Below are 27545 nucleotides of genomic sequence, written 5' to 3' on the forward strand. Positions count from 1 at the left end.
GGGTGGGAACGAACTAGCGCACCATCGCGCGCTCCCGACGCCGAGAGATCGCCTGGCTCATGATACCATTTGTCATGCCCTGATAGGACCTGGACCTAGTAAGCTTGACGAACTAGGTTTTGAGGTCTGATTGGGGATCGAATTTGGCCAAGCCAAGAGGAATTGTATATATTACAGAGTGTGGTAGCTGTAAAGTATAGGAGTAAAGTGATTTAGATCACCAGACAAAAATGACATGCCCACGCAGGAGCTGGGAGTGGCTGTTATATAGCCCTGGTTACAGTCAATGAATTACTACAGTACCCCTAAAACTACGGCGAGCACGCGAGCCGTTGAATCCACTTGTCTCCGCTCCTAGCCGTCCGATAACTGAAAGAGTCTTGCACTTCATATACCTGACACTCCGCCACTTGGCCGGAGGAGGAGGAGGAGTCGTTCACGTCCGCTGGAGTGGCCTTCGCGTCGCCCACGAGCGCAACCATCGCGTCGGAGGACTCCGCCACTTGGCCGTAGGAGGAGGAGGAGTCGCTGACGTCCGCTGGAGTGGCCTTCGCGTCGCCCACGAGCGCAACCATCGCGTCGGAGGACTCCGCCACTTGGCCGGAGGAGGAGGAGGGGGTCGTAGTGGCGCGGTCGAGGGAGCGCAGCCGACCCGCTCGCTGCAGGAAGTCGAACTCGAGAGAGGAGCGCGGCAGGCCGTAGAAGTCGGCGGCCAAGGAGGCCCCGATGCCTGGCGCCCGGGCGGTGTCGGTGGTGCTCGCCTTGCCTGCTTCGAGGGCGCGCAGGCGCAGCGCCAGGTTGTCCCTCCGCCCGACGTCCACCACGACGGACGGGCGCGGCAGGCCGAGCTGATCGGCGACGATGGAGGCGCCCTGCCCTGCCGCCCCGATGTCCACCACCTTCTTCGCCCCCCCGCTCGTGCTCCCCTTGTGCAGGGCGCGCAGAGCCGGCCCGCCTCGCCGGCCTGCCATGAAGGCGGCCCCGGCGGCTGCCGACCCGACGCCCGCGGCTGCCGACTCCCCTCCCGCTGCCGGCTCGGGAGTGACCAGCCTCAGCGCGTCACGGAGGTAGCGATCATACTCTTCCCCGTACTGCTCCCTCAGGATTCTCTCGATCTGCTGCGCGATGTCGCCAGCGTAGTGTTTCTCAATGTGCGCAATAATATTGCGGAGGATTTTCTCCCACGGCCCTGACATGGCTACGGTGGCCTAGGGCTCCGACTACGACCTGCGGTCTGCGGTGTGAAGAGAGAGAGGAGAGTAAATGGGAAGGGAGGCGTCGTGGAGTGAGTGAAACGAGATCTGTTTTTCTGTGGACTAAAATCTGAAATGGGCTGAAGAGCGATGGGCCTCCGGGGCGTTTGGGGCCTTGGGGGTGGGGGCACGCGAGTGGGACCCAGCTCTCGCCCCGCCTCTTTCCTCTTCCGTCCAGTTGTCATCTTCCTTGGCCCTAACCCTAAGGTAGCGGCGGTGTTCTCGGCGCTAGGTTTGCCGCCGCAGTTTTCTCCTGGAGGGAGAGCTGCGCCGCCGTGGTCTCCGTCCTCCGGCCCGTCTGCTCGGTTGGTGGAGGGGTTCGGGGCTGGTTGCTGGACTCCGTCAGGCTGCTCACCTTTCTGCGCTCCGTAAAGGTTGATTTCGTGTCTCTTTGTTTTTACGTCCTAATCTCCTAATTGTTTTGGTTGATTCTGTTATGGGGTATGGCTGTGGGGGATTGCGATTGGGGTTTTGTGTGGGGGGAGGGGCGGAGGGACGAATGCTTGGTCGACGATTTGGGGTCCGTTTTGGTGGTGCCCCTCTTGTGTTCGGCGGCGGGATTGTTTGGTTGCTGTTCTGGTGGCACGGCAAGAACTATTGTTTGTGTAATGATGGCAATGGGAGCAGGAGGTGGTGATTTAATTCTGCTTATTTGTTAGCTACGCCGTTCCTAGAAAAATCTTAGGACCAAATTGTTGTATATTCTCTTTCCATGTCATTTTTGTTTAGTCGATGAAATACGGTAGTTGTTCCATGATTATTTGGATCACTGAAATGGTTAATTACTTCATGAATATGATTTATTTTGCTGGTCTGATATAATCCCCTACTCTGTTTCAGATTTCTTTGGGAGAGAGGGCCTGGTGGATGTGTGCTATTTTGCGGATGTAGGCTGAAGTTGAGATATCCTTATCGATCATGTCATCTTTCTTATTCTTACCCCTCGGTTTCTAAGCTTCGTGGTTCCAATGCGTGTGTGTTGCAGGTGGGAGTTGTATCTGCCACTGTTGGGGTGGAACAGATTGACTTTATTTTCTGGATTTCGTGATCGGGGTCACCCGATCTGCTGCATAAGAATTTATGGTCCATTCTCTTCTCTTAGCTGTTTCTCCTTCAGAGTCTATGCAGGTCGAATCTTTTCTCCTCCCTGTTATATTACTTATGTGCACCTTTTCCTCTGTATCCTTTGAGAGGGAGTATCACAAGTAAACAAATGTCAGCTTATTTTTCTTATGAAGTAACGAACAATTGTGTGTTGTGCCATGCCTGCAAGAAATATTTTCAGTTAGTTTCTCCGGTCTGTGCCTGTGCCTTTATGGCCAGTAGGCTAAACTCTTTCTACTGATAACCTCTTCGCTGCTAGGTACAGAGTTATAGTTTAATTGAAATGGGATAACAGAGAGCCGTAGGTTCAATTTTCACTTATGCTAAGGTTTGCTGCAGTGTGGTAAGAAAATCTGAGAGCTGGGCTCAAACTGATTCTATAGTTACAAGGTGTTTCTTGTGTGCACATTTTGTTGCATTTATTTTGTTAAGAGGGAGTATCCTTTAGAGAACAGAGAGTTGAAAATAAATACCAGGTTCTTTTATGAAATATAAAGATATGGCTGCTTTTAATGAGCTTTAACTGAAGAGTGAAAGTATGATGTGATAGCGTAACCTCCACAGATGTAGAACCAAGATCCACTAATCTGCCTTCATCTGCCTGACACACTTTAATCAGGATATTGATGAGAGGCCTCCTGATTGGTGTAAGATTTAAAGGTTAAAGTCTTTTTTAGTGTATTTATTCACCAGCTGATCTGGCTTGGAGATGCGTCTTTCTTTATGCTCAATCATCTGCTTAGCCATCTAATCATGAAAATAGATTGTTGAAGTTTTTCTACCAGAGATTGTGCCTTGTTCAAAGCGCCATATATTCTGGAACGAAAGGAGTAATTTGGTAGATGTTTACTGATGACATGGCCTGTGTTTCGCAGGGAATGTTGAGTGAATTCATCGTGCCTGAAGGTAAAGACCAGAGCTTACTGATATATACAATTCCAATGGGCATGTATTAACAGTCTACTTGGAGTCATCTTTTCAATGGGACTGCTCTATACTACATTAAGGAGCAGAAGTGCAAGGTCATCGCTCTATGGAACTGGTTTGTCATATTTCCCTGTATACATTTTGATTACCCAATCGTCTCCACGTACAAACTATTAATGCTCCAGGTAAAACCTTCGGAGTGGCAAAGGAGCTAATTGCTGACAGGTGTTCCACTGTGGTTATACAGTATACTGCATTGTCATATTCATTGCCCAGCAAGATACTTCAGGTGTTCATAGCAAGCCTATCCAAACTATGAATTAATATAGTGATATTCACACTTCTCAATCAGTATATCAAAAGCCATGAGCAAGAATGCTTTGTATCGGCTGTGCATCACAAGGAAAGAAAAAATATACCTTATAAATGCTTCAGGTTCGCATACCCACAAAATCAGATGCCATGAATCTTTTGATATATCTGAACTCTAGAGTATAAGATACATCTTCCTACTCTTCTAGCGATCTAGAACCGGTTACCTCATGACTATTTATTTGAGATATGCTAAAGTTACTTTAATAGTAGATGCAACTTGCAGCTATTGTGCACGGTCGTTAGTCTGTGGGAAGTTTTATCTCTTTCGTACAGTCAAAGCTATGTGCAATTCATTCTTATTAAATTGGAATCCATCCTTGGTCATTCTATCTTCCTTTTCATCAATGGTTTATGCTAATGACAATTTTAAATTTATTGGCGTAGAAGCAGAGCTTCAGGTCTGTATGTTGTTTATCGTCCAGTATGTCATTACAAGTAGCTTATGGTTCAGTATATCACTGCAAGTAGTTTATGGTTCAAAAGGATTGTCGTCGATGCTAATGAGGAGACACAAGTTTATGTGAAATTTGTGTCTGAGACATTTCTGTGATGTCACTCTTTCACCTTGGAGATCTGATGCATCACCCTCACTTATGTCTTATTTGCGTTCTCTTGGTACTTCTCTTTTAAAAAATATTTGGTTTTGGGTTTAAATGGCCTAGAGATGAGCTGATGATTGAGATTATTTCCCTATTGGTTTGATTGTCTGATCGTTCTCTTGTTTCCACACACAAAAAAGAGTTGTGTTTCTTATTACCTTGTCTTATCATTGTTTTCATAGTTGTCCTTGTTGCGTAATTTCATTTATTCAATAGATGATTATTATATTGCCAACTTGGTGGAATACGCACGATATTTTTATAAATATGATCTTGCAATGCATTTATTTTTCTCCAATTGCTCCTGCAGTTATTTTACTTATACTAGCTTAGATAAGATCGCCAACAGTCTGGGCAGTCAAACCACTGGTAATACTTCTTGCTATGCTTAGTTTGATTTGCCACATGTAACTTCCTACAATGTGGTTAAGTTGGCCTTTTTTTAACCAGGCTCTGGAAAAAATGGCTTGCAGAATGGGGATGACAGGGCTGAAGACAGGTATACTTCAGGTTTTTATGCATGCATATTTTAAGTCCTGAACATCGATATAAGCGTGTTAATGCAACTCGTGAACCAACTACGATTATATTGTTGGACCTTTCCGTAGGCACACTTTTTTTTCTACCTTAAGTTCTAAACACATGCTATTCTGCACCATATCTGCCGACATGTTGAAGTTGCGTGCTCACCCAATACCGACCATGTTTTCTTGTAAAGAACAAGGATATAACCTGGAAAGTCAAGCTTTATAGTTGTACCTTACGATGTTCCATACTCCAGTTCCAACACCTTGATCATATGATTTAGCATGTAATGTTGCGTGTGTACCATGTTCTACCTTTATCCCTGCAAAGTCATTTGCAGAGTTGCAGTTGGATTATATATGGTGTGAATTATTTAGGTCATAATAGTTTGTAGGCTCATCCATACAAGGCTTTCAAGCGATTGTTCTGTTTCTTATGTTCTTGTTTTTCTTGCTTTAAGAGGAGTGCTATCTGTGTACATAATGTATACGATATTTTGGTGCATAATATTCCCGCATTGAATTTTAAGATGGAATCAAAGTTCGATATGTGGAATACTGTTGGTATGTATTTTCTGGCTAATCCTGTAGGAATGATCTTCCTCTAGTCTTCAATAGCATTTGTGTTATTTTTTTCAACTTTTTGTACCCCCCCCCCCTCCCCCATTGTAGATTTTCCTTTTTCCTTAAAGAGTTTGTTAGTTCACTTGCCACTTAGGGCACCTACAACGCGGGGCGCTAGGTGTAGACTCTAGGATTAATATCCTTTCCGATCAGTAGTTAGGCTAACAAACACTGGCATCTAACTGGGGATGAACGCAAAAGGTGGAGGCGGGCTGCTTAGCTGTTTGTCCTTTGCCGCATGAGTAGGAACGGTGGGTCCAACGATCAATTTCTGGCCGTTTTCACGATTAGATAGTGTCTATCATTAGTGCTCAGCATTGTGTTACAAGGCGCTTCGTTGACTTTCTTTTTAGGATATTTATTTTTTCCTTCTTAAGCGCCTACATAAGGGCCTTGGAGTTGCCCTTATGTATTTACATTCATTTTTGTTGGTGTGTGTTTTTGTTCTGACTTTTTGTGTTTGTGAAGGCCTTTCTTCAAAAGGAGAGAAGGACACCTCTGAGGTACTTCCATACGCTTCATGAAGTAAAATATACTGGCAAGTTTCTAGTGATTAAGCTTTCGATTTGCAGGGCTCCTCTGCTACGTGTATAAGCAAAAAAAGCTAAAATGGAAGTTCACCAAGCTGGCCTTTCTCAAGCTACCACTTCCACTTGATGTCTACAAGGAGGTAAAGCTATCTTTCGTTATTTTCAGCATCCGGTAAGTAATAATTTCTCAATTGCTTCTTCTTGAACTGTCTATGAATGGTTATATGCGTTGCACCTTAATTTAGAAATTGCTGTTGGTGATTTCCTGACTCCTTTTTTTCTTATAAAACTATGATCATGTTTACATGCACTGTCTACTATGCAAGGGGACTTCGGTCCATTGATAAATGGATTGCAGGCTGGCCAAGCTAGTCACCTTTTCCTTTTTTTCCTTCTGTTCTTCTATTCTCTACCTCTCTATTTGTTTCCTCCCCTCCCTCCCTTCGCTCCTGTTTTGTACCCTGGTTTTGTAAGAACTATTGCCCCAGTAAGCATTTTGCTTATGGGTTCTTTATAAAAATCTGTTGGTAAGGGGTCTCCCCTCCCGATTTCCTTAAAGAAACTATGCAAGGGGAATTTATTATACTACAAGAACTGTGTAGCCACTTATGATGAAATAATTTTTTGTTTACTGTTGTTATTAAGAAGAATTGGTTTTATTTTCCAGTTATTATAAAAAAGCTTTAATTACCGATGTTAGTTGCGTATCTCGAGTGACAGTTTGTAATCTGCAGGTCCTTGCTACACTTCATCAGAATGTTATTCCTCCAATGTCAAACCCAGCCATCTTGTGGTAGGTTGTTTATGTCCATTTTGTTCAAATTTGTACTTTGTTTGACATGGTATCTCACGCCTTCATATTTTTTTTTCCTGTTGAAGTGATTTCTTGACTACATCATACGCCATTGGCAGTGTTATCAGTGTGATGGCCTTAAAGTGGTCTATTCATCCTTATGACACAACATTAGCTTTAATATCCAAAACTCTATAGCTCTATGCATTACTGACCTGTGCTGTGTATATGGCAAAGCATCGGTCATTGTTCTTGCATGTAAGTAGCTCTCAATAAATATAAGTGTTGTTCCATAAGCTAATTCCAGTGCTTTGGATTCTCTTTCAGGAAGTTGCTCAGGATGATGAAGCTTGTTGACCTAAGAAGATTGGCACTGACCCTTTTTTTTTGCAGGCTAATAGAGAGCTTTATTAATTAAAGGTATTCGCTGGGCAGTCCGCCGACAGGGCACTGACCAGGAATCCGGGAGTGTTATCGAGCCAACTATCGGTCCTCTCAATCGTGCAAGCATGTTTAGCACAGATGTGAGCAGGCCCATTAGCTGATCTTACAACGAAGAGACAGACCCTGCAAAGTCTGGCCAGTATCCAGCTCAGTTTTATCAGCTAACCAAGTGCTATTGTTGGTGTTTAAAAGAAAGATAAACCCCTAACCTGGCCACAGCTTTTTGTTTCAAAGGAGAAAGTGTTATTCCCCCTTGGCCTTCGGAGTAGTACTAACCGGATATAGGACATTGACTAGTCATGTGGATAGCCGAATCCAGAATGACTTGCGGGTAGCACCAGGCCTGAGTAGGCTACCTGAGTCAGTTGCCACCTGAGTCAGTTGCCAGAGTCCGGTGACTTCACAGCAGCCTCAACTCTAGTTTCTTCTTGTCGCCCCAAAGCTTTGAACATGAGCCCTACCTGGCCGCAACCTTTTGTTTTAAAGGAGAAAGCGTTGCTCCCGATTGGCCTACGGAGTAGAGATTAACCTGATATAGGAGACATTGACTAGTCCTGTGTAGCCGACACCAGTATGACTTGCGGGTGCCATGGCCAAGTCAGCTACCTGAGTCCGGTGACTCTACAATAGCCAGACATAACATAATCAAAACTTTAAATCATGATCTTAACTCAAGTTTCTTTTCGTTCATCCCAAAGCATACATTTTAAGATAACTGACTCGATGACAGATGGAGGATTTGAACATGATGAGGACACCTGGAGCAAAAATATCACCTAGGGCTTTCTGAAAAGAGGATTTTTTTTTATGACTATATAGTCTGGGTGTTGTTTTGTGCTAATATTGGTTAAGTTAGTATTCTTTGTTGAGTTCAGATAATTCAACCTATATTTTTACTTTACGGCTTTCACCTTAGGTCTGTACTTGGTTATCTGTAGAAAGAATATTGCATGCTGTCCTGGTTGTCATAATGTTTTGGTATCTTTGATATAGAAATAGAACTAGGGAGGAACTGATAACCTAGCTGTAACAGGTGGGTACTTGAATGAATTTGACAACCAGCTATACTGCTGTTTGGTTGCTACAGCAACTGGTCTGGACTGAACTAGATGGAAGTTTGCCTGATGAGCGATGATGGTGAGATAATGACAGTGGTTTCACTTGCCCATTCTTTCCTATTACAGCTTGAAGCAACTTGTAACTAGTTACTGGGCTTTTGTAACTAGTTACTGGGGGCCATTGCAATTCAACATGCAAGCTGCTATTTGTCTATTTCTCGTGGACAGTTTATTGCCTATCATGTTTATATATGGATTTGGTGGCTTTCATTGGTTGATTGACATGACGGATCCATAACAATAGTAAGAGAGTTGGGTTGTACGTGTAAATTAGTCATTTGACACGAGTTTCTGCCAAATGAGGCTTAAACCTGAACAGTAGTCGCTGTAGAAAGTACAAGAAAGCACTGGTGGCTTTGTGTTTTTCCGTTCTGACGACGTGTGAACCTTTGAGCCGGCCCATTTCAGGGCCTTATTTATATACCTGAAATTACTTAAAGTGAAAATTGCTGAGGGTTATATCATCTTTTTGCATATTCATATGGGGGTTCTCCTGCTTGATTACCAAGAGGTTGATCCAAGTTAACGCCTATGTTCTACTCCCTCTGTTCCTAAATATAAGTCTTTTCAGAGATTTCAATAAGGGACTACATACGGAGCAAAATGAGTGAATCTACACTATAAAATATGTCCATGTACATTTGTATGTAGTTTGTATTAAAATCTGTAGAAAGACTTGTATTTTGAAATGGAAGGTTTACATAACAGGATTTTCTACAGTGTTGGTATAATCAAAGTGAAAATCTATATGTGATATTTTTTCTTTGTGCTAAGACTCCATGTCACCAAAGTTACTTTGATACTGACTGGTGCTATGTTATAAAATTATGTTTCAGCCATATGTATTTACAATTTTAACGTTCTAGACCACCCGAGAAATCATACCGTAGCGTTAAACAGCGTTGAGAGCACATGTCCTTCGTCGGCCTGGTACGCCGCTTCCCACCCTTGCGAATATTCAACCATTGCTTTATCTTTTCACGTCCTCCTTTCTTCTCTATGGGTGTATTTGGTTGCCGTAGTGAATAGTAATTGCATTGCATACACATCTCAACCCAGTCTGGTTTTGAAAAAAGAGCCTCATATGCGACATCTGTGAGTTGTTTGGTTGCCTGCATCTAGGGTTCCTGCATTAGGTAGTACGCAAATGCGCTTTGTTTAGTTGCCTGCATTGGCCCAAGCGGCACATGAACTCAGTGTTTGGTTGCACGCATGAGGTATGATTAAGAGTTAGCAAAGGGAAGGGGAGAAGAAGTGCAGTGTGCGTCGGACAATGGCGACTACGGTGGATAGTGGCTGTGGCGCCGTGTCCGACAAGGCAAGCATGGAACCGTGGACGAGCGACCCCGTCGGCGGCACGGTGAGCGACACCGTTGGCGAACTAGTTGCGGTGCTCGCGCAAAGACAGTGGGCAAAGGAGGAGAATGCAGTGCTCGCGCCATACTATCGTCAGTGCAATGAACGAGAGAGGAGGCTAAGATGATTGACCCTGTCAGTGGCGCGGCGAACTGCAGTGTGCACGGAGGCAGAGGACACAAGAAAGCAGTGTGCGCGTCATTGAAGCGTCAGTGTAGTAGGAGGACGACAGAGAGTAGGCCGAGATGAGCGACGCCAGAAACGACTCTAGTGTAGTAGCACGCGGGCAAGGAGATCAAGGGGAAGGTCTTCGGCGTCGAGAGAGACGAATAGGAGGGCTCTGAGCAGAGGATAGAGGAGCTTGACATGGCGGCGCCAGTGCAGTAGACTGCTGCTCAAAAAGAGATGAAGCTATGATCGTCGAAACCAAAAACTTAACACACGAATGTTGTGAGGAACTGCGAGATTAGGTTGTTGGTCAAAGGAAATTTCAAATGATCCATCGTGCACGATGAATCTAACAAAGTTCGTCTAGAATAGCTCCAAACGGGAACACGAGATTAAGAACTTACGGCCGACTAAACTACGAACTGATCGCCTGAATGGAACCGTAGCATCGATGTGCATCTTTTTCGTGTAGAGCTTACCACGAATTGAAGCATGGCTGTGTAGATTAGAGGGGCATGGAAGAGAGGAGATAACACCTCGCATCCCTCTCGTTTCTCCTCGTGCAGGGGCCCGCTCGTTGCCCTTCCGCTCGGCCTGGCTCCAAAGAAACTGCCGATTCTTGCGTTTTCAACCAGCTAGGCCCAGAGGTGCTTTAAGAAGCGTGCGCTGCAGGCCCAATAGTGTATGCGGGCTACCAAATAGGCCTCTTACTTCCCACGCGGGCCTGGTTGGCCTCTATACGGGCAACCAAACACGCCCTATCTCTCTCTCTCTCTCTCTCTCTCGTTGCAGTACTAGATGCAGGCCGCGCTCGCGACTAGGTAGGTTGCCGCAAACAACCATGATGCCATACGGGAGGGCTATGTCGACGATCACTGTGCGGATGCATCATTCCTAGCGCAATAGTTGTGTTGCTGCAATCCCTCACTGCAGTAGGCGTCTTGTTGCAAGGCGAGGGCATCGTCCCTGTCACTATGTCATCCCTCATCATAGAAGCCTTCGTTCTTGCTAGCCGGGAGGGGCAAAGTCGTCCCCACTGTTGCATCCCCTCATTGCAACAGCCACATTGCGGCGAGCCGGTGACGCCAACCACTGCTGCCACAAGGTTCCGCCGTCGGTGGGTTTTGCACCTGTCACCATGGTCACCATGCTGCAAACGAAAGCGAGCCGACAATAACAACAACAACAACAACAACAACATTGCTGCAACCATCCCATTGCAGCAGCCGCAGGTTAGAGGTGAGCTACACGAGGGGAACACTGTTGCTAATAGAGGGCAGGGTCGATGTTGTAGAGTCATGATTTCGAGGTGCACAGAGATGATGCAAAGGCAGTGGCTCGTTGGGACGCGCTGCAATAAGGGCTATGCTTCAAACGACGGGAGATGCAGCTTGGAGCAGAGGAAATGACGTCGACGATAGCGTTGCAACAATGGCGACAACGCGTTGCATCATGGTATTTGCTTCAACGGCAGCGTGAGACGGTGGTCGTTGCAACACGCGACGATGGTAGCTTTTGCAACACGCTGGTGGATGCAGGGCACCATCCGTGTTAGTTTTGCAAGCGCATACTGTGAGGTGTCAGTGTGTCACTGGTGTTGCTCGCCGGAGCTGCATGGCGATGGTATGTATGGTGATGCTAAGGGGAGCGTCTACTACGAAGCACTGGCTGTGGGGGCTACTAAGCGTCGGTTGCGGGGGCTGCGATTGAGTTGCGGTGTGTGCTGCGAGGGATTTGGAGACAAGCGGACGGTCTGACCCATCTCATCCAACGGTGGAGAGGCGATTTATCTTTGGTTTGCATCAACCGGATTACGCCTAGCAGCCGTCTGGAAATTATGGGATAGCCATGTACCTACCTTAGATCATTGACTTATAACTATGAAGAAAAGGGCTGCTATGCAAACAACACTTGGTTAAAAAGGGGAACTCGTGCTACTTGGCGCAACGGGTTAGAGCCAAATATCACGAATAGTTAAGTCAAAGCTGATCCAAAAAGACAATGCAGGTACACACCTCACATAATATATGCACAACCAAAGACATAGGTCAAATTTACTTCCACACTAATCTTTTGTTCTTAGTCTAACTAACAACACATGTATGTATAGGATCTCTTGACAAAGTGGTACAACGAGATCATTGCTTGAAAAGCCATGCGATAACAGCCACACGATTGACCAGTGAAGCTACAATGAAAAAACATCTTAGAGAATCATCAAAGAAGTTTTGCTGCCATCTTTTCTTCTGACTTGGTAACTCTTTTGTTCAGCCCATGTCTCTATGTACTAAAGTTTACCGCACCCCTAAGGTAGAACGAACCTTCAACCTATCTTATCACATGCTATCTTAAGTCCAATTCATTATACGTGTTTACAGTTGTTCAAATCTAGTGTTTCAAAATATAATCTATGTGCCTAGCATTAATCATCCACAATTATTTTAAAAGTATTCTCTACAATGCTATGCCCCATTTTCAAATAACCACAGGTCTAGTTTGGGAGAGTATTTAACCAAAAACTACCACATTTCATGGAAACGTGTCCAGAAACTACCACTTTACGAATTTGTGCCGAAAACTACCACTTTTTTGTTAATCTATGACTAAAAACTACCATGTCGGGGAAGTGCCCGATTCGCCTCTTCTAAACGCCTTTCTGACAGGATGAGCCCACAAGTCGGGTTGACCGTTAACTTTGACCGTTATTACAAATGGGACCCACACGTTAACCCTCTTCTTCCTCCTCTCTCCCTCTCTTTGGCATTTCTACAAACACCTTGTGTGCACCTGCAGTTTGCCCGAGATCCTGACCGACGCGCCCTTCTCGAGCGAGCCGAGCGCGTGGCTCTGGATGCTGCTGCCGTCCCCGGCCTACTCCTCGAGCAGGTCTCCGACCAGGGCGCTGGCGGGGGAGGGCCAAGGTCGTCCTCGGCGTCGGCCCAGACGACGTCCTCGGCCTCGGTCGAAGCTAGCGTGCGCCATGGAGTTGCCGCTAAAAGCCGTCCAGTTCTGCCCGCCCTCCAGCATCACGTCCACCTCTGGCACTGAGTGCCCCGTCTGCGACGATAGCCGATAGCAGCTTCGTGGAGTCGTAGCAGAGCTCGAACGGTGCCACCGCCGGCGTGACCCTCCTCGCGCTCCTGCCCATGGCGCGGTCGAAGGCCGCGATCAAGGGGCGGTACACGTCGTGGCGAAGCTCCGTGTAGTGGACCGTGGAGAAGCCGACGATGGGCGCACCGGCGCTCGCGAATGCCACACACGCTCCGTCCATGGCGATGCCATTGCTGGCCGAGACGTAGTAGCCGGGGTCTCCGGCGAACGGGCGGCGCAGCGGGACCCCCTCGGACAGGAGCGTCGTGACTGCCGGCCGGTCAGCCCGGGGAGCGAGGAAGAAAGGGCCGCCACTGAAGATTGCCGCGCCCGCGCGGTCGCCATCGCCTGGGAGGCACAACGCGAACGAGCTGGCGACCCTCTGCGCGCTCGCGACCTGCGCCAGGAACGAGCGGGCGGAGCGTGCGAGCCCTGCGACGCCGACAGCGCCGCAGGAGGCAGCGACAGAGAAGGAGACTGGGAACAGCGGGCAGACAGCGTCACGCGCGTGGTCTGGCCGTGGTCGGCGCTGCACGGCGACGTGACGACCGGGACTGAGAGGTCGAGGACGACCGCGGCCGGCGTTGAGGGCCGCCACACACACGGGGTGTTTGTGGAAATGCCAAAGAAAAGGAAAGAGGAGGAAGAAGAGGGTTAACGTGTGGGTCTCATTTGTAATAACGGTCAAAGTTAACAGTCAACCTGACTTGTGGGCCCATCTTGTTAGAAAGGCGTTTAGAAGAGGCGAATCGGGCACTTTCCCGACATGGTAGTTTTTAGTCACAGATTAGCAAAAAAGTGGTAGTTTTCGGCACAAATTCGTAAAGTGGTAGTTTCTGGACACGTTTTCATGAAATGTGGTAGTTTTTGGTTAAATACTCAGTTTGGGACCTTGCTCAAAGTGGTCGACTAGAGGGGGGTGAATAGGAAAATTTTATGAATTCTTCAGTGAGGAATTTCAGGGTGAGGAAATTCCTAAGCGAAGAACTACTTGCACCGAAATAAGTACTCAGGTGTAAGCATAACAGAGCAACAACATAGTCATCATGATGAAATTAAAGACAAAACACAGAGTGCAGAAAGTGTAAACATAGGATAAGCAGGACGAAGACAAACCGACTGAAGAAATAAGATTGAGGAATTAAAGAAAGTCTCCAGTCAAAGTCTTCAAACAATAATGATCAGGTTCATCAATACATAACTGAGAAAATGAAAGGGTTGAGGAAATAGAACCAGTAGGCGTGGTGAACACAGTGATTTGGTAGACCAGTTCCAACTACTGTGACAGTTGTACGTTTGATTGGAGCGGCTGAGTATTTAAACTCGAGGACACACAGTCCTTACCATATTCTCCTTGAGCTAATTAAGATCACATAGACCTCGCCCAACAGTAGTGGTAAGTGAGTCTTCACAGGTGACTTCCAAACCTTCATAGACTAGGTCACTCGGCGATCCACAATTCCTCTTGGATGCTCAGACCATGATGCCTAACCGCCCGGAGGATACACAGTCCTCAAAGGTAACAAGCGTCGTTTCCACACAGGAACAATCTCTTCAGTGATGCTCAATCACTTTGGGTTTGTAGGTTTGGGTTTGGGATTTGGGTTTTCCTCACTTCATGATTTTCGCTCAAAGTCCTCGAAGGATGGGATGCTCTCAAATGACAAGTGTCAGTTTCTCTCGGAGCAGCCAACCAGCTAGTGGTTGTAGGGGGCGGCTATTTATAGCCTAGGGAGAAGCCCGACATGATAAGGCATAAATGCCCTTCAATGATAATGACCGTTAGGTGGTAGGATATTTTGGACAGCTGGCGTGTGGCGCAACAACGGTCGGATTTGAGGTTCGAATTCTTCAGGGCTATCATGTTCCTCACTGTGTAGGCAATCCACACTGGCGAATTCCTAACTCCTCAGTCGGAACGAATTTCTCAGAGACCAGAAGATCTTCGTCTCTCACTGAAGAAATTGACTGAACTGATATGAGATTTCCAATGACTTCACTCGAAAGGATTGGGTAGATGTAGGATTTTGAGATGAGCATCACTTGAAAATTAGTTTCCTTAGTATTACCTCGACCCTCTTTAACAGTACCGTGTTTCCTATGACTCAAGAAGAAGAAAATGAAACTACGAAAACAAAAGTCTTCACGCTTCATAGTCCTCGCATGAATATCCAAGTCTTCATGGTCATATCAATTTTTTCACTTTCAAAGTCTTCAGGAAAACCAAAGTCTCCAGCTGAAGACATTCATTTTTAGGGGTTGACTTTCACTGTAAATATTAAACTCCTCATCGACTTATAGAACCTGTGTACACTCACAATCATATTAGTCTCTTAACCTATAAGTCTTCAATACACCAAAATTACTAAGGGGCACTCGATGCGCTTACACTTGCGCCATTTACAAATGAGCTTATCCAAAAGGACATTACTAGGTAAAAAGCTTATAGGATAAAACCTCTACTTCCACGCCATTACTTGCTTCTTCATTTAACTGTTGGAACATCATTTATAGTATCTAGTACAAAGAGCTACAAGGAGGGCATTGCTTAGCACATCACACGACAACAACCATGACAATGGCGAGATAAGTTGTGAATCGGCAACTACGTTTGCAAAGAAAATCTTGCAAAACCACTAAAGAAGACCACCACGGTTTTCAATTCCCGCCGAAGAACTATTTTGTTTAGTTTATGTTTTTGTGTATTGAAGTTTACCAAACCCCTAAGAACCAAACCTTTAATCATGTCTTATTATGAGATATCTTAATTGCAATCTATCGGCTATGTTATTTTACCAGGAAAAGGCAGAAAGCAAAACCATTTCAAATAACTCTTGGTGTGAGATGGGACCATGCGTCATTTGGCGCAACGAGGCATCTAGTATCTACTCCATCCGTTCGAAAATAATTGTCATTAGATAAAAAGAGATGTACAAGTATTTTCGGACGGAGGGAGTATGAAAGAATATAATACTTTCATAGCTGCATTTTTCATGCCTTTCTTTGATTTCCAATAGATTTAGTGGAGCCTCTGTGTATTATTTCGAAAGCACCGTTTCTGACCTTGTGCGACTCTATCTTATCTTGTAGGAAGATGCGCCAATGATAGGCAACCATGAGGGAATATCCAGCACCCTCAATATATACTAAGTTTTTTTAGTGCCTGTAGTCGACCTTTTAGACGTTGAACCGTTGGAGCACTCGCATGCTGCAAGCATCGGATATTTTCTCCCACGGCAATGAACGTCGACCTGAATTTATGGATAGAGCGTAACCCTTGGTACATTAATCGTACGGTCCAAGGTTCATGCACGGGATCGAACAACAGAATTGCGCGAAGCATATCACCGTGCCGAGAAGATCAAATCGACTACGCCCCATCCGCTCAGGCTGTAAGTGGGACGTTACGTGAGAGGCCCACACCCAATCCACTTCTGCCACGTCGGGACCATGCGGTCCAGACGCGATTTACTATCCAATGCGGGTCTGTATCTGTTCGTCGGTCTGGCGTATTTTTTGGGCAAACCCTAGACAAACGAGGGGCTTTGCGGGACTCCGGACAACAACCACATAGGCCTCCGACACACCCGGTCCATCGAAAACCCTTCTCGGACCCCGCGCGTCCATCCTCCCCATTTTCTCTCCTTTCTTTGTACTCTCTTGCCTTCGCCGCCGCTCAACCGGCCCGGCCGCCACACCACCCCCTGCCAGAACTCTACGTCTTCGTCACCTCAAGCGTTCCACCCGGGCTCCACCCTGTTTCTCCTCCGTCATCGTTTCACCGCTCTTTTTGAACCACCCCGCCAGGTACCATACGGCAATTGTTCGGTGAATTGCCGGAGCTAAAAAACCTTCTTCTTTTGAGCAATGAATTCGGATTTAGAGTACATATATGAGCACTATGTTGAGTTGTTCGATGGCCCGTCCGACGACGAGGATTACACGGAGGAGACAACAATGATGCAAGCGGCCCTTGAAGACGTGGAGCGTGCAGAGGAGCATGTTCTCAGTTTCAAGGGTTCCACCAAGGGTCATCGAGTGCTCAACCGCAACAGGGCGCGAGACCATTTGATACTGATGGACGACTACTCTTGCCCCGTTGCACTCTTCCCTGACCATTTTTGCCGGTGTTTTCGGATGCGCAAGACTATCTTCGATCGTTTGTACCATGGCGTCCGGTCATATGATGACTACTTCATCTTGAAGGACTCCGTGGGAAGGATTGGGTTCTCTGGTTACCAAAAGTGCACGGTTGTACTGCGGATACTTGCATATGGCACGACCGCTGATTCGTGGGAAGAGTACCTACGGATGTCTGGGAGCACATGCGGAGTACCATGGTCAGGTTTGCAGCTGCCGTGGTCGAGGTGTTTGGGCCTTAGTACCTGAGAGAACCGACTGTGGCAGACACCAAGAGGCTCTTGGCAATCTCAGAAGTAAGAGGGCGGCCATGTTTGCTTGGATCTCTTGACTGCATGCATTAGAAATGCAAGAATTAGTTGCCCAAAAGCTTTACAAGGGCGATATCAGGATCATGTTAAGAAGACCACCATCATTCTTGAAGCAGTTGCATTACATGATCTTTGGATTTGGCACGTTTTCTTTGGCATGTCCGGGTCTCACAATGACATCAATGTGCTGCAGCGATTACCATTGTTTGCGAGGACTGATTGAAGAAAAAATCCTCCTTGCCACTATACCATCATTGGATATGAGTACAACATGAACTACTACCTGACTGATGGTATCTATTCTCTATGGGCTACCTTTGTCAACACTATCTCTAACTCAGTTGGACAGAAGAAGTCTCACCTTGCCCAAAAACAAGAAGCAACTAGAAAGGATGTCGAGAGGGCATTTGGAGTTCTGCAAGCCCGTTTTGCAGTCGGTTACGAACCTGCTAAACAATGGGATCCGAAGACCTTGTGGGAGGTGATGACATGTTGTGTGATCATGCATAACATGTTCGTGGATGATGAGGGTGAGGATGCTGCCGCATTTTTAGAATTTAAGAACATGGGTGATCCTATCAAAATTCTAGACCAGAATCCGGCCACATTTGAAGAGTTTATTCATATGCATCAACAAATTCGACATCAAGAAACTCACAAGCAGATGAAGGAATATCTGATTGAGCATCTGTGAGCGGTTAAAGGGGACAACAATGTTAGATTGTAATATTTTAACTTTTTTAAATTTGAAATACTGTTGCATGCGACTATTTGAACGTGTAGCAAGAGGGAAGGGATTTCCTTTTTAATTCCTACTTAATTAGATTGATACATCTACTCTCTTTATATAGAGAGGTTTACTTGACTTCCAAGCAAGGCTTACTTAATCCCTAAGCAAGCGACCCTTATCTCTAATTAACCCTAAGATAACGTGCCCATTAGGCCCATTACGTACTCTAACACTACACCCCACCTGGACATGCAACTTGTCCTCGGGCTGTAGCCTAACCAACTTATAACCATGACTCGACGCAACACAAACCTAACACCTAAAAACAAGCCTTTTATATCTCGGCTTGTTTTATTATTCTCAATCTGAAATGGACTAGGGCGCTTTATTTTGGACCACTTAATAAAAAGTGGACAACATCCGCACGTCGGACATGCACGTGTACAGCCACCTGGATTCCATGGACACCACCTGGACAAAAGGAGTGATCCCCGATGCAGCGGACGAGAGTGAGGTCCTTTGCGCAGCGAAGGGTAACTTGGAGGAGCGGCAACTGCAGACCACGCATCTCCCGCACACGCCGACGCGCTAGGAGGCCGCGCGCAGCAGCCTGCACCCTCACCACCGCCGACACGGGGCGGCCAGCGTTCCAAGACAGAAGCTGTGACGGCGACGGCGGGGACTTGATCTGCTGGATGTGGACGCCCTGGGATGGCGGCGACGCTGATGGGAACGAGGTCGTCGCAGTCCCGTCATAGGGCATCCCATACTGGGTGGCGGAGTTGACTGGCAGTGGCTATTGCAGCTGTAGCGGCTGCTGCGGTGTCGTGCCGGGCAGCAATAGCGGCTGCTGCGACGGAGCGCCAGGCACGGCGGAGGCCGCCAGGAGCGGCGGCTGCCACTGCAGTCAGGGCTGGGCGATGGTGGCGATGGATGGCAGCTGCAGTGACCCGGCGAGCGCGGCAAACGCCGCCTGGTGCGGCGGCTGGCATGGCAGCCACGGTGGCGCGGGGGCGGCGATGGGTGGCGCAGCCGGGTGCGGCCTGTAGGACCCAACCAATAACATGTGGATCTCCTGGACCGCCTGGGTTAGGTCCCGCAGCACCCCGAGCACCTCCTCCAAGGTGAGGACGGCGGGAGCGGGCGTGACGGAGGATCCTGGCACGGGCAGGAGCGGGGCGACGGTCGTGGTGGTCGCCGGAGGCGACGAGGTGACCGCCAGCGGAAGAGACGGGCCTGGCGGCGGTGAAGACATGATCGAACCGAAGCCAGTTGATACCAAATTGTTATGACGCTGCTAGAAGGAGGGCGCGAGAGGGCCGGTCGGGGGCCTTTTTACCCACGGCCGGGCAAGAGGGAAGGGATTTCCTTTTTAATTCTTACTTAATTAGATTGATACATCTACTCTCTTTATATAATAAAGAAGTTTACTTGACTTCCAAGCAAGGCTTACTTGACCTCTAAGCAAGCGATCCTTATCTCTAATTAACCCTAAAACTAACGGGCCCTTTAGACCCATTACATACTCTAATATAAATCTATGTATACGGCCATTTGAACTTGCACACTTTAAAAAGAATTTAGTGAGACCAAATGTATGCGGACAGCGTTGAATGACTAGATCTCACATCCGTGTCCATGGACTGATCCTCTAACCGCGGACGGAGGAGGAGGACTGTAGAGATGCACTTAGTGGGCATCCCATATAACCTCATGCATAAATACTGGCCTCAACTGAATTGCTGTACTCAATCGAAATAGTGCTACTGTCAACGTAAAGGTAAAGCGTGCGGGGTAGAGTGTGCCGCCGGCGAGATCGAGCTTGGTGTTGCGGGCACCCGATGGCCTTGATTCCGTCCATGGACTGGTATGCGTCCGAGTCGGTGTTGTCCTAGGGCTCGGGAAGGACCTATTCCGTCCATGGAAGCCACGAGGTCGTTGTCAGCGACGTTGGCGTCGACGGTGGAGGACGGGGAGGGGACGAGCTGGAGAGCATCGGCGAGCCGCTCATGGCTTCACGCGTCGGCGCGGCAGGTGACCGCGTCGGGCGCGTGCTTGCAGACCTCGTAGAGTCAGACACGCACGCGTTGTGGCCTACGCAGAGGTAGCCGTCGCCCGACCGGCAGTAGAGCCGCTCCGCTTCCACGGCACACGCGGCGCCTGGCGCCGAACGGAGCGAGGAGGATGACACTGTCGAGCAAGGTTTCGACGCCGGAGACCTCGCCGCATCCACCCCGTCAGGTATATCATCTCTTTGATATACCCAGCATCATCACCCAGACTGTGAATGAATTGTGATCCCCCTTTTTTTCTTCAGTTTCTCCTCATGCTCTGCTTCCTGTGTTCTAGGTTCTTTTGATGAATTCATGGTTTAGGAAAAGGAATGGTGCTACTTTGCTGACATTATTGTTTCTTGATAAATTAATATCTTCATGATTGGGCCGGTGTTTGTCCTATGGAAATCAATCCCTTTTCTTCTGGAGGTATGGTGAATAGGATCAGACCATTTATATAGACTGTAGTGTTATGTTGAAATGTGAAGCACTTTTGCCTGCTCAGCAAGTTTCTCGGAAATATCATGAGGTAAACAAAGGGGGATTTACACTTTTTTGGACAAAGGGTGGATTTTATTACTCAAAAAGTCAAATGAAGCATCAAGCGAATAGAATCAAAATGAGCACACACCCGACTGATTTACACTTATGTGGGCGTAATTGAATGGTCATATATTAAATATAACTTCCACTGATGTTTCATGGCAGTTGCACATATATACAACATTATTATGATCCATAGCATACATGAAATTAAAGTATAGTGAATGTAGAGAAGAAGAATAGGGACAATAGTATGTAGGACCGGAACACATATGAGGGGATTCAAGATTACTATGCAAGCGTAGTTCTGTTTTGTATGGACATTCAAAGCGTAACCAGTTTCTACAAATAATTAACACAACTTTACTGGGTATGCAGAAGCAAGGTTTTATCCTGGAGCTTTTATAATTCAGTTATCAGTCTCTTTTGTTATGCCTAAGTGTTTAAGATACCATCCCCATAATATATTATTTTTTCTCTATTTGTTGGTGCAAAATGGTAGGGTTTGTTTCAGAGCTACCCAGTCTTCCCCACACACATGGACCAAGAGAAATGCAGAAATAGAAGATAGGGTGTAGAAAAAAGAACACCTGTTTATTTCAGCGGCATTCATATACTAGCATTGTGATTTTGTTTAAAGATTCAGACTCTCATTTCGAGCATTAGGGATATGAGTGGACTCATTCTGAAAGGACAAACAATAGATACTGGTGTGCTGCAGATCTTCTCTCCATGTTTAATAATTATAGCCTTATACGACGTGATATGTTCCATAATTATTTACTCTAATGTTAATTGTTATCCACTCAAATGCAGTTCTTTGTGAGGTTGATTATGCCAACTTGTATCATGTAATATTTTTAATAACGAGTTCTATCCTACTTCTAAAGCAACCATGCATGTTCATAGAAGATTATCTATTGTAGATATTTTTCAATATGCTAATGTTGTTGCCTCTTTTTTCCTGCTATATATGTGCATGCACCTCAACTCATTGTCGATGTGTTATGGCCATGAAAGGTATTAACTTTTGTTCCTCTGGATGACGGTTCAACGCAAGATTTTGACCATTGATGTTCTCATGAACTGGGGATGGGAGAATTTACTTTTGGCCCCTCTGCACGCGCAACCTCGAGATGTCATCACACATCCTTTCGAAGTGCACGTGGACCCACAAGGTATGGGCAACCATCGCTGATATTACCAAGATGATGCAATTCCATCATGTATCCTGGCTGGCCAACTTGGATCCCCTGCAATGTTTTCCTTCATGCACGAGAGAGCCCCTCCATCAACAGTACATGGATCTTGGCGGATCCTGGCGGCGCGGCAGCGAAGATCTTGACGCCGGCGGGCCCATGGCGCGGCTGCAGATGGGTCGACGCCTAGCTGTGTGGAGGCTGTGTGCGGGTCTCCTCGTGGCGTCGGCCTTCGCCGGCGGCGGGGCGGCACATGCACGGCATCCGGCGAGGGGTGGGGACGCGGCCATGGTGGCTTCCCGTGCGAGTACGCGGAGAAGAGGCTGCGGCGTGTGTCCTCGGGGATGATGGCTATCCTCGCCCAGATCCGTCGGCGGCATGGCGGCGGAGGTCGCAGTGGCCGGTCGGCGGCGACGGAACAAGGCCGGTGGCAGCGGCGATGTTCTGTCTGGATCCCGGGGCGGCGGCCCTGGACGTGGTGGCGGGTGAAGCTCGGGCTTCCCGCGACAGCATGGCGTGGTGCAGTCCCTGTCCAAGGCGGATCTGTGATGGCGATCTGTTTGCGGATTGGTTCGGATCAGAGGCGGTGACGAGCACGCGGGATCTATCTCGGCGGCTTTCACGGTTTGGCGAGGCGGGGTGGGAGCCCTCCTCCTAAGCTCCAGTGGTGGCACACTCAGGCAGGGCCGGTGCGCCAGGGATCCCACGATGGCACTGTTGCTGCGCTTGGTCGCCAGATCTAGGCGGCTGGATCTGGGGCTTTGAAGGCGGTCGAGACAGTGCATAGGTTGTTGGGTGGATTTCTTGGGACGGATCCGGGTGAAAACCTGGTCTTCGGTCGATGGACGGAGCCGGTGATGACGATGATCTTATCATCGTTTCCTTCATGAAGGCATCACCGAGGTGAAGCTCCCAACTCCACCCAATACCTCCGGGGGAAACCCTAGATCAGCTGATCAGATGTTGGCGGCAATCATGTGTCGTAACCCCCTTGGGGCGGCATTCTTGGAGGTGCACTCGGCTTCGCGGGACCAGCGGACGGCTTCTTTGGTGGAGTGGTGCTTCATCCATACATTGATGGCGACGGATCTTGACGGCGTGGTGCAGTGCAGATTCGGAGTTTGATGTGGGAGGATGGACTCGCGCAGGAGGACGACGATGTCTAGCGTCGTGGTGGCGTCGATGGCAGAGAGACCTGACACGGTATGCAATAGTATAGCTCTGAAGATGGACTCATGGCAGGTGGATGCGGCGGCCTGATACGTCCATTTTGCATCATGCTTTTATATCAATATTTATGGCATTATGGACTGTTATTACACATTATATCTCAATACTTATGTCTATTCTCTCTTATTTTACAAGGTTTACCATGAAGAGGGGGAATGCCAGCAGCTAGAATTCTGTCTGGAAAAGGAGCAAACGTTGGAAACATATTCTGCACAACTCCAAAAGTCCTGAAACTCCACGAAACCACCTTTTGGATTTATTAAGGAATTATGAGCAAAAGAAATAGACCAGGGGGCCCACACCCTGTCCAGGAGACAGGGGGATGCCCCCCATAGGGCGCGCCCCCCTATCTCTTGGGCCCCCTGGTGGGATTCCGGTGACCATCTTCTGCTATATGAAGGATTTTGTCTTGGAAAAATTCGTGGGCAAGCTTACGGGACGAAACTCCGCCGCCACGAGGCGGAACCTTAGCGGAATCAATCTAGGGCTCCGGCGGAGCTGTTCTGCTGAGGACACTTCCCTCCCGGAGGGGGAAATCATCACCAACGTCATCACCAACGATCCTCTCATCGGGAGGGGGTCAATCTCCATCAACATCTTCACCAGCACCATCTCCTCTCAAACCCTAGTTCATCTCTTGTATCCAATCTTGTATCCAAAACCACAAATTGGTACCTGTGGGTTGCTAGTAGTGTTGATTACTCCTTGTAGTTGATACTTATTGGTTTACTTGGTGGAAGATTATATGTTCAGATCCTTAATGCATATTATTACACATCTGATTATGAACATGATTATGCTTTGTGAGTAGTTACTTTAGTTCCTGAGGACATGGGTGAAATCTTGCTATTAGTAGTCATGTGAATTTAGTATTCGTTCGATATTTTGATGAGATGTATGCTGTCTCTTCTCTAGTGGTGTTATGTGAGCGTCGACTACATGACACTTCACCATTATTTGGGCCTAGAGGAAGGCATAGGGAAGTAATAAGTAGATGATGGGTTGCTAGAGTGACAGAAGCTTAAACCCTAGTTTATGCGTTGCTTCTTAGGGGCTGATATGGACCCCTATGTTTCATGCTGTGGTTAGGTTTACCTTAATACTCCTTTTTGTAGTTGCGGATGCTTGCAATAGGGGTTAATCATAAGTGGGATGCTTGTCCAAGAAAGGACAGTACCCAAGTGTCGGTCCACCCACATATCAAATTATCAAAGTACCGAACGCGAAACTTATGAGCGTGATGAAACTAGCTTGACGATAATTCCCAATGTGTCCTCGGGAGCTCCTTCATTATTATTAGAATTTGTCCAGGCTTATCCTTTGCTACATAAAGGATTGGGCCACCTTGCTGCACCTTATTTACTTTATTTACTTTTGCTCGTTACTATTTATCTTATCACAAAATTATCTATCACCTATTATTTCAGTGCTTGCAGAGAAAACCTTACTGAAAACCGCTTATCATTTCCTTCTGCTCCTCGTTGGGTTCGACACTCTTACTTATCGAAAGGACTACAGTAGATCCCCTATACTTGTGGGTCATCAAGACTCTTTTCTGGCGCCGTTGCCGGGGAGCGTAGCGCTCTTGGTGAGCGGAACTTGGTAAGGAAACAATTATATAGTGTGCTGAAATTTTCTGTTACTTGTCACTATGGAAACTAATCCTTTGAGTTGCTTGTTTGGGGTATCTTCACCCCAACTAGAGGAGCAAAGAGATGCTCCTCAACCTACTGAACTTTATGAAAATATTTAGTTTGAGATTCCTTCGGGTATGATAGAAAAACTGCTAGCTAATCCTTTTGCAGGAGACGGAACTTTGCATCCCGATTTACACCTTATCTTTGTGGATGAAGTTTGTGGATTATTTAAGCTTGCAGGTATTCCCGATGATGTTGTCAAAAGGAAGGTCTTTCCTTTATCTTTGAAGGGAGATGCAATGACATGGTATAGGCTATGTGATGACACAAGATCTTAGAATTATAAGTGATTGAAATTGGAATTTCACCATAAGTTCTATCCTATGCATCTTGTTCATCGTGATCATCATTACATATATAATTTCTGGCCTCGCGAAGAAGAAAGCATCGCTCAAGCTTGGGGGAGGCTTAAGTCAATGTTATATTCATGCCCCAATCATGAGCTCTCTCGGGAAATGATTATTCAGAATTTTTATGTTTGGCTTTCTCTTGATAATCACAACTTGCTCGATACTTCCTGTGCTGGTTCCTATATGCTGAAGACTATTGATTTCAAATGGGACTTATTGGAAAGAATTAAACGCAACTCTGAAGATTGGGGTTCTGACGATGGTAAGGAGTCAGGTATGACACCTAAGTTTGATTGTGTTAAATCTTTTATGGATACCGACGCTTTCCGTGGATTTAGCTCTAAGTATGGACTTGACTCTGAGATAGTAGCTACTTTTTGTGAAACTTTTGCTGTTCACATTGATCTCCCTAAAGAGAAGTGGTTTAAATATAATCCTCATGTTGAAGTGAAAGTAGTTGCACCTATTACAGTCGAAGAAAAGACTATTACATATAGTGATCCTATTATTCCTACTACTTATGTTGAAAAACCTCCTTTTCCTGTTAGGATAAAAGATCATGTTAAAGCTTCGACTGTTGTTCACAAGAGTAATACTAGGACTTATACACCTCCTGAGCAAATTAATGTTGAACCTAGTATTGCTATGATTAAAGATCTCCTGGATGAAGACTTAGATGGGCATGTTATTTCTTTCGTGGGTGAAACTGCTAATATTGCTAGACCCGATACTAAGACACGTAGACCTATTGTAGGCACGCCTGTTATTTCTGTTAAGATCATTGTTATCATGGCTTATGTGATATGGGTGCTAGTGCTAATGCTATACCTTACAATCTTTATAAAGAAATTATGCACGACATTGCACTTGTTGAATTAGAAGACATTGATGTTACTATTAAGCTTGCTAATAGGGACACCATTAAAACTATTGGGATTGTTAGAGATGTTGAAGTCTTGTGTGGAAAGATTAAATACCCTGTTGATTTTCTTGTTCTTGCTTCCCCACAAGATAATTTTTGTCCCATTATTTTTGGTAGACCTTTCTTGCATACTGCTAGTGCTAAGATTGATTGTGAAAAGAATATTGTCACTGTTGGTATAGATGGTATGTCTCATGAGTTTAATTTCGCTAAGTTTAGTAGACAACCTCGTGAAAAGGAATCATCTAGTAAGGATGAGATTATTGGTCTTGCTTCTATTGCTGTTCCTCCAACTGATCTGTTAGAACAATATTTGCTAGACCATGAAAACGATATGTTTATGAAGGAAAGGGAAGAAATAGATGAATTGTTCCTCAAACAAAAACCTATGCTAAAACATAATCTTCCCGTTGAAATTCTTGGGGATCCCCCTCCACCCAAGGGTGATCCTGTGTTTGAACTCAAACCTTACCTGATAATCCCAAGTATGCTTATCTTGATGAAAAAGAAATATATCCTGTTATTATTAGTGCTAACCTTTCAGAGAAAGAAGAAGAAAGATTATTGAAAACTCTGAAGAAGCACCGAGCTTCTATTGGATATACCCTAGATGATCTCAAGGGCATTAGTCCCACATTATGTCAACACAAAATTTCAGTGGAGAAAGATGCCAAACCTGTTAGAGATCCTCAAAGACGATTAAACCTCAAAATGAAGGAAGTGGTAAGAAAGGAGATTCTAAAACTCCTTGAGGCAGGTATTATTTATCCCATTGCTGACAGTGAATGGAGAAGCCCTGTCCATTGTGTCCCTAAAAAGGGAGGTATTACCGTTGTTCCTAATGATAAAGATGAATTGATCCCGCAAATAATTATTACAGGCTATAGGATGGTAATTGATTTCCGTAAGTTAAACAAAGCCACTAAGAAAGATCATTACCCTTTAACTTTTATTGATCAAATGCTAGAAAGGCTATCCAAAGACACACATTTTTGCTTTCTAGATGGTTATTCTGGTTTCTCTCAAATACCTGTGTCAGCGGGGGATCAATCTAAAACTACTTTTACTTGCCCTTTTGGTACTTTTGCTTATAGACGTATGCCTTTTGGTTTATGTAATGCACCTGCTACCTTTCAAAGATGCATGATGGCTATATTTTTCGATTTTTATGAAAAGATTTGTGAGGTATTCATGGATGACTTCTCTGTCTATGGATCCTCTTTTGATGATTGTTTGAGCAACCTTGATCGAGTTTTGCAGAGATGCGAAGACACTAGTCTCGTCCTAAATTGGGAAAAGTGTCACTTTATGGTTAATGAAGGCATTGTATTGGGGCACAAGATCTCCGAGAGAGGTATTGAAGTTGATAAAGCCAAAGTTGATGCTATTGAAAAGATGCCATGTCCCAAGGACATAAAAAGGTATAAGAAGTTTCCTTGGTCATGTCGGTTTTTATAGGAGGTT

The 27545-nt window shown here is 46.2% G+C and overlaps 1 long non-coding RNA gene, 1 other non-coding gene and 1 pseudogene across 12 annotated transcripts; 2 read left to right on the top strand and 1 right to left on the bottom strand.

Moving 5' to 3' along the window:
- The first annotated feature begins 1341 nt into the window (after window positions 1-1341).
- On the top strand, window positions 1342-9130 carry LOC123069076 (uncharacterized). 11 transcript variants are annotated; one of them, XR_006432258.1, is made up of 9 exons: window positions 1342-1627; window positions 2094-2381; window positions 3233-3573; window positions 4569-4627; window positions 4709-4757; window positions 5875-5909; window positions 5979-6076; window positions 6671-6729; window positions 7057-9130. It is a non-coding gene; the product is annotated as an uncharacterized lncRNA (long non-coding RNA). The 11 variants fall into 11 exon arrangements; XR_006432260.1 differs by having other exon boundaries at window positions 3233-4627; window positions 6816-9130; XR_006432257.1 differs by having other exon boundaries at window positions 3233-4627.
- On the top strand, window positions 4151-4244 carry LOC123073152 (small nucleolar RNA Z101). The gene has a single exon (XR_006435606.1). It is a non-coding gene; the product is annotated as a small nucleolar RNA Z101 (small nucleolar RNA).
- A 3556-nt stretch (window positions 9131-12686) lies between the features above and the next one.
- LOC123067405 (chitinase CLP-like) lies at window positions 12687-13490 on the bottom strand (annotated as a pseudogene).
- Between the last annotated feature and the right edge of the window lie 14055 nt (window positions 13491-27545).

This window comes from Triticum aestivum, chromosome 3B (assembly GCF_018294505.1).
Source record: "Triticum aestivum cultivar Chinese Spring chromosome 3B, IWGSC CS RefSeq v2.1, whole genome shotgun sequence".
Lineage (NCBI taxonomy): Eukaryota > Viridiplantae > Streptophyta > Magnoliopsida > Poales > Poaceae > Triticum > Triticum aestivum.